Raw genomic sequence first — 8,452 nt, forward strand, 5'->3', positions numbered from 1 at the left:
CAGAACAAAGCAGTCATTCGCTTTAATCAGTGGGTCATTGATTTTATTGAAATCAACAACTTTTTAAATAGATTAAATATCCTCACATGAGACTTTTGTACCACTACTACTGACTTCAGAATTGCCTTTCAAACTCCAGATGAATGAATGAATCAATGAATGAATCAATGAATGAATCAATGCAATTATTGTCCTCGCACAATGCACAAGAACATTGTATGACGGTGCAAGGACAATAGAAAATAGTTGCTGGTAATACTTAAACTCCAGTTTAGACAGATAAATCGGATTTCAAGATTTGTTTTGTAATGAACATAAAATTTGGAAAGTGGGTTGTTTCAATGAGGCCACAGTTTTCATCTTTCAACTGGTCCTTAACTAACTGGAGTTGGGTCCTTGTTGGCTTTAAGTGAAGTGAAGGGAAGTTAAGTGTATTTCATGATGTATGGTTACTCTGCTTTAATGGTGAGGATACTTTTGTTCAGCCTGATCGTATGGAAACCTCTATGGACTCTAATGGTTCCATAGACACTTACCGTTAGCGGTGGTTTGGCATTAAGACAAACTGATCACATTAGCCGGATACTGACATAGATCTCAGGGCCCAGACTCGGCTGCATTTATTAATTCATGTTGCCAAACCATCTGTTCCGCTAAAGCTAAGCAGGATCAGGAGTTCTTCAAAAAGACAGACAAACAAAGAAATGGCAAAGAAAAAACAACGTTGTTTGTGGAAGCTATTAAAGCATATAACGTTTTAGGTTTCTGTTACAAACTCACTTGAGTACAGTACGACTAAGTGTAGCTTAAAGCATTGAAGGTGGTGAGTGACACAAGATTGTTACTCACTTAGCAAATATTGAATGAGCAGAATGAACACATCATTTCATAATTCTGCTACAGTCATAGTTCAACTTACATAACCGTTGGTGCAATTATGTCTGTTTAATTATAAACTCACTTGTAGCATCAGCACAGTATTATCATAGTACAATAGGTCAAACACCTGTTGATTACATAATCTGCTTTATGTAGCTGGTATATTCATAATATGGCCTAGTCTTGTTGTTTGAAAGGTGTGCACCACTCCATACTCCAAACTGAAAATACTCAACACATTTAGTGGTACACACGTGTTATATACCCGGTATATATCAAATGAAAATTGCACTAACAACATTTCATTAATACATTCACTTAGTTATCTTAAGGGACTTTGCCTATATGAACTTTGGGGCCAAAGTTTTATTGCTTCGCCACCTGCTCTAAGATTAATAGATTGACTTAGTTGTACGTAATGAAACAGACAAATCTTCATGTAAAAGGCCGACCAGATAAAACACGCTTATTCTTAATAGGTCCCACAGATAACATCTATTAAAGGAAAGCCATTAACCACAATGCTACTGTAGAGATGTCGACTACACATGTCGTGCTTCTGCCCATGCTGCCAACACATAACTCACTAAAGGGGGATGATCAGCCACTCAAACTCCGTGAAACTGTGTCTGTGAATATATATTTACCGTAATCGCTGCACCAGAGGCAGGAGTAAGGAAGAATAGATGCATGCAGTTGAATTATATTAACGTTGCAATTCTTAATAGCAAGGTAAGTAAGTAAGGCAAAGCAGCACATCAGCAGCATGGGAACACTATCTGTATACAGTGAATGGTAAGGAAATGCAATGCTTTCCACAACACAAACACACAAGTATGTGTTAAACTTGCAGCGAAAAGCTGGCATCACTCTTCTGGCAGTGACAGTAATTACACAAACTCTCGACGCTCTCCAGCGAGGGAAAGCAACACCAGTGATAATCCCTGTTTGACCTTGTCATCACTTTTTTTGGGACTTAAATCCTTCCTCTGAAGACAGAATTTATTTTTATCTGCTTCACAAGAAACTTGACGTGGACGCTTCTGAGGTTTTTCCACCATGCGCTGCTTCTCCTAGTGGCTGTAGCTTACTCCAGCTCCATTTGTACACTTGCTCCCCTCTTCAGCCCTGGCAAACCATTATTTGCTGGTTTATGCAAAACACAGAGTTTGATACTGGTGGCCAAGCCTGGAAAGGTCGCAACAGATTCACCAGATATAAAACTGCAGGGTATTACATAATTGAGTTACCTGGCGCTGAGGCATAGTGCATTGTGTGAACTAGTTTGACCTGGGGTTGTAAATAACAGAGGTTCATTAATATGTAAAAGTCTCACATCACAAGACAAAATGTAAAAGAGACAAAAAGGCAACTTGAAGACACACAAATTATAATTGTATTGCATTACATCTGAGAGAATAACATGTATATTATTGCTATCATAATTATTTTATTATTTTAATGAACAAGCTAATATTTATAATGTAATGAAATCAAACCCAGGGTTCATAATATATAGGCCCACATAAGCATTTCCAACACTTACCATATAAAAAAGAATATGTGCATTAATATGATTGCTGTCTCGACATGGGATGGAGACCTGCTGTGCTCACTGAAGCTAAAATTGTTGTGGCACAGCTGGACATCCTCCGGGTCCTAATCAGCCTGTCTTTTATTGGAAGAATTGTGTAATCACAAGACAGCTATGTGCGCTCTGTTTATTGGTCCCCTGGGGTCCCATGGTTCTTTTGCCATCTTAATTACTTTACAGGGTGTCCTGACCGAGGTGACGTGATTAGCACGCGAATATGCATGTGTCTGCTGCATAATTAAAGTTCACAGCAATGCTGGCGTGGGATTGGTGGAGCAGTTGGATCACGAGAAAGGCCTCTCTGTCTGTTGGTCCACCAGGGCACAGAGACCTCACATTGTGAGACCGTCCAGCGCTGGGTTACTGTATTGTCCATCGTTTTCCCACCTCCCTTTTGCTCTCCTGCGCAGCCACGCACCACGGAGGGGGGAAGAAAGTGGCTTTTCATCGATGGGTCAGTTGGAGCATGCAGAGGAACTCAGCGAAGAGCGGCGTCAGTCTACTGGTGTCAACTGCCTTTCATGACCTGGAGCCATTCCCCAGCAACACAGCAACCTACATGAATGCAACTCATTACCTCCATTACCACCATGACGCTGGGAAGAGGGTACAAAGGACCAATCAGGCTGTACTCAGGCTGAGGTTATGAGTCCAAGTTTAAAGAGACGTTTCAAACTTAAATGTGTTTTTAAGTCTCAAACTAAATTATATGATTGTTCTTTGATGAAACAAACTCAAACTCATATCAACTCTACCTGTATGTGTTGAACACGGCTCATAATGCCAACCATTGTTTCTAATCTTGGACTTTTCCCGGTCAATGCTTATGTAGAATCAACCATTTAACATTTAAATCTAGAAAACCAGGCTCTTTTACAAATCTATGCTGAAAATGAAACCACCACCTTGTCTATCATTCAGGTGTAGATGATATGGTGAAGTCAAATGAGGATCCATTTGAATTTATAACAATTTATTGAGTAAAAAGGTGGTGTTAAATATAAACTTGGTGGTTTCATGTATGATACTGTGCTAAAGGCTACACGTTCCAATAAAAATAAGCCGGTATCATCGGTTATCAATTCATGTCTGAAACATGGGAAGGATGCAGAATGGGTCATCCACTGTGAATCTGGATCAGGGGGCATATCCAGGACTTTCCTTACCATTTCGAGATCATTTATTTTTCAACTTTTTCACAGTTTTCACAATAATTCATGGTTCTTGATGTGGGAGAAAAACTGGCAAAATTAGAGGACTGTTACCTATGAGCATGTGAATAAATTCAAAGGGACTGCTGATCCTGGGTGGAGGTAACAAAATTTAAATATTTATATACTGTTTTTTCGTCCTCTAACCACTTCCTCTCTGTTGCCCCTCACTCTATGTCACTGCCTTTTGTGCACCCGATCCCACTACCGGTTGCGCAACAGGTCTTGGCCAGTGCGCTGAGTTTTCTGTCGTTATACAGTAACAAGGAGCCCTGTCACAAAGTGTTTTGGCCCAATCCTCCCCTCTTTGCTCACAGTGAAGCCCCTCCTCCTCCTCAGACTCCTAAGTCTCTCTCAGAAGCACATATTTAACTAATAAGCTGCCTCTCAACCCAGCTTAACTTTTATTGACTTAAAGGTGTATATACAGAAGTGTAACACATAAACCAAGCCCTAGAAAAACCCTGAATCATGATAAGCATGCAGTTTAGAAGAATTGTGTTGCTGCTGTTGGAAACAGTTGAATCAAAAAAGCCCAATAGAGAATCAAGTTACTGAAAATGTCAAGAATAGAAAGAGAGCACAAGGGAAGAAAATTGATATAGTCCCATACTAATTTTTTTTTTTTTAAGAAGCTCACAAGATGGAGGATTACAAGAGTCAAACTTTGTTAAAGGTGTGGCAGGGCCGGGTGTGATGAGTTAAATGAGTCATGACATTGTCATTTTTACCAGAGAATTAATGTACAATATCTTGCAACAAGGAAGAAGAAGAATTGCCTAACTCCCAACCAATTGCATCAGAATTGAAACATATAAATCAATTCGAAACTAGTTTGTCTAAAGACCTGTTTCTAAATAACTATTTCATAATCCATCTGAAAAGCTGTTAGGAATTTTAATTAATTCATTATACAAAAAAGAAGAAACACTTTTTGTTTTTACATAGAAATAAATGTCCACATTTCCCAGGTTTCTTGGGCCAATTCAGTATGTTATTGATTATAAACATAACAGAAAAATACATATTGATGTATTTATGACAACAATTTGAAGCCTGTCATCAGTAAACTCTATGTTTGTCACAGACCCCATATGATTTCATAACTATTAAAAATGACAAATTCTATCCTTAACCTCTAGGTCGAAGATATTTGTTCATTTAATTGTTTATATTTTGTATAAGTTTTAGCATTACTTCTGTTTTTCGCTTGTTTTTTAGGTTGTAGTCACAGGCGCCCTTTGATCTTCAATATGTTGCACTAGTTTTTCTTTTGTAATTTTGTATTTTCATAACTTAATCTACCAATAAAGCCCTGTTATAACTCAAACTTTGTCCCTTTGCTGGTGTAAAACTGGCACCTGTTTGTCTCAATGCTAGTTTTACTCAGCATATTCAATTCCTATAAATCCATTTCCACTTCTCTATCTGAATCAGCAGAACAACAAACTGCTAATCCGCAGTTGTTTTTTTCCACTTGAACTGTCTGGTTTGAGGGAGGGAAACAAGTTGCTAAGAGGACAGAAAAGAATGCAATTGAAAAAGGAACAGATCAAGTCTAGTACTTTTTATTTTCACCCCAATCAATGAAATGTTACTTTCGACTCAAAGCAAAGAGCACATCAACATATTCACTCACTACATTTAAACTATTGTGGAAATTATTGAAACTCTACTATACAATGGTAATAAACAAATGTGTAAATTGTTCAGATCGTGTGCACATGGAGAAGGCTTCTGGTCAAAAGTTCTCTGAACACATATACTTGTGGCTATATCCACAATAATCTACTGTTTGACTAACTTACGTTATTGTCTAAAGTGTATATTCTTCAATTCCAGCTCCAAAAGAGTCTTTCATATGAATCAAACAAATAAACAAAACCCCTAGGTTGAGCTCTAACAGGCTGAGGATTTTTTCCTACCATGTAATTGAGAATCTAAGTAAAGGGAATTAAGGCTTTAAAGGAACACACTTGCTCTCCTTCTTGCCGAGAGTTGGATGAGAAGATCTGGCACCACTTCTAAACGCTAAATACAATTAGCTTAGCTTAACACAGGACAATGGAAACAATGGGAAAGAGCTAGCCTCGCTCTGTTCAAATCAAGCTAAATCCTTCTACTGACATCCTTTAAACTCATTTGTCAACATGCCATAACTTGTGTGTCTAATCCGTTTAAAAAACAAAGTGGTATATGTTGACATGGACTTAGCTTGGTACTATGACTTCACAGAGGAGTCTTTTTTTATACAAAGAGAGTAAAATGTTTTTAATCTGCCTGCAGAGCATGTAGCTACAAACTCTCCCTCTATTCTACATGTTAATCTCTTCCACCTATTCCCAATTTTCCATTGAGTCAGGAAACAGAGACAGCAAATGAACAAGTAGCAGGAAGATAGATGTTGAGCTTGTAGGAAGGAGGAAGCAGACAGGGATAGACATGAAGAGGGAGGGGTGCGAGCATAAATATCGCTTCCTGCCTTTTCTTTGGCCTGGAGAACAAAAAAATGTGACGCATGTAATTACATTTATATCGAGAGCCCTTGCTGTGAGTCCGGTGGTCCTGCAGAGAGGATAACCCCCCGACCTGTGCAACACGTGGAGGTTATTTCAGACGTCCAGGAAAGGGATGAGACACCAACGCCCTCGATCCGGTCACTCTATGACCTGAATGACCATTTTTCCATCCTCAGTTACTGGGGACACCTTCTGTGGTCTTTTGGAATCATCACTTACATAGACAACAACATTTTTGGAACATCAAGATGTTTCATATCAGCAGTTGCTAAAATCTTCGTATGAGTTTATCGTCTATTTCGGGCAGCCGAGAGGTGTCGATGATGGTGAAGTTGATGTTGAAGGAAGAATTCTCCGCGGACCCAAAACTTGCTTGTATAGTTTAAAGTTTATTACACAAAAGTCTTACAGGTCAGGACGGACTCTCGAGATCCGGAGACATCCACACGCCAATAGTGGAAGCCCGCCTTTGCAGGAGTCGAGCACACATTATATAGAGAGGTTGAGACCCAAGGCAAAACAACATCCCAAATCTCGTGTTTCAGCCGGACACAACTGCATGTGTCCAAGCATATAATGCGAATGAAATGGTGTATCCATAAAAACATGCCTCGTAAAGAAAGACAAAGACCCATGTTCTATGCTTATCCATTAACAGGTCAGAGATCATTCCCTAGGGGAGAGAACTACTAAAAAATACAACAGGTCAGAGATCATTCCCTAGGGGAGAGAACTAACTAAAAATATAATGAGGAATTACTGAGAAGCTAAAGATGAGGGCTGTATGCTTAAACATGTGATTCTGGTTCATACCCAGGTTACAGGGATCTATATAGCTGAATATACCACATATTCCCCCCTTCGAGACTAACCAAAGTCTTGAAATAATCCAAAGAATAAAACATACAGTTGTATGATCATGCCAAAAATAACAGTCCGTCCGACAGCATAATTATAACAATAAAGCAACGGTATGGAGTGTAAAAAGTGAGAGCGAAAAACCCGCCAAGGCAGCTATCTTTCTTGAAATATCCATCAAACAATTTAGACAGGAAAATTCTCTCACGGCCCCTCTGCCTAGGCAACCATACATAGTACTCCATACCATGAAATTAAGAATTTTAGCAAATTTTGTAAGGAAATGACTTTAAGCAAATACATATGGAACTCTCAGCAAATAAAAACAAAACAATGTCCAAAGTCAGGCTGGTCGTCCCATCGAACCCTTCAAAGGACCTTTTTCTGCCTAGCCCCGCTGTCCCTAAGCGTCAAGAAAAATAAAGAAAACATCTGAGGTCCCAGCATATTTACCCAATAACAGAAAACATCATTTTCCAAACAGTTAACACATAGAGAGTATAATTCATTTTTAACATTACTATGTTAATCCTACTACTATTATACTACTAATATTATTACTCATGCAATATATAAGAGAAGACATAAGAATGTATAACACTGCAGTTATTCAGTTGTATTGACTCAGTTGTCGTATCGTTGACGTGTTGAATCTGGATGTTGTTCCAGAGTCGTTCAGTCCATTCGTATTGTTCATGTTTGAAGTGTCTGAATCCTTTCAACACATCGGAGTCTCTGAACAGTCAACCACTCTCATAGTGGTCATCCCCCAATATGTTCTAGAATGAAAGAAAAGAAAACCAGTATCTTTGCATACAGAACAGATATATATCAAAAAACATCAAATAGAGATTAACAATCTATAAGTAAATGTGGAATTATAAGTCACATTTGTCTACTTCCCCCCTGCTGACACATTACTAATATAATAAGAAGCTACAAAATAACTAAGCAATAATAGATGAAAATGTTGGGTTTACAACATCAGATATTCAGAATGGATATGTCTCCACTCTTATTATGTGGCCCTCATCAACGTCTGTGTCAGCACCATGTAATAATGGCATCTGAGTGTGTTCACCGGGCATCACCACTCCAACCCATCTCATTATCATAACCTTCGCAAATGTCAATAACAGTGTACAAAAACAAAACATCACACTCAACGCTAGAATGAGTGCTGCCAGAATCTGAACCAACACTGCTCCTACTGGTCCTAATTTCTCTTGCAACCAAGAGTTTGCAGACCATCCAGCGTCTTCCGATGGGCCAAACGCATCTCTTATAACCTTCAATGCATCTATGACACTAGTCATATTATTAGAGCTATCAGGAATCAAAGTATAACAAGCACTACCAGTTAAGTTCAAAGCCATACATAGGCCACCTTG

This window comes from Limanda limanda, chromosome 2, assembly GCF_963576545.1.
Source record: "Limanda limanda chromosome 2, fLimLim1.1, whole genome shotgun sequence".
In the NCBI taxonomy this organism is placed as follows: domain Eukaryota; kingdom Metazoa; phylum Chordata; class Actinopteri; order Pleuronectiformes; family Pleuronectidae; genus Limanda; species Limanda limanda.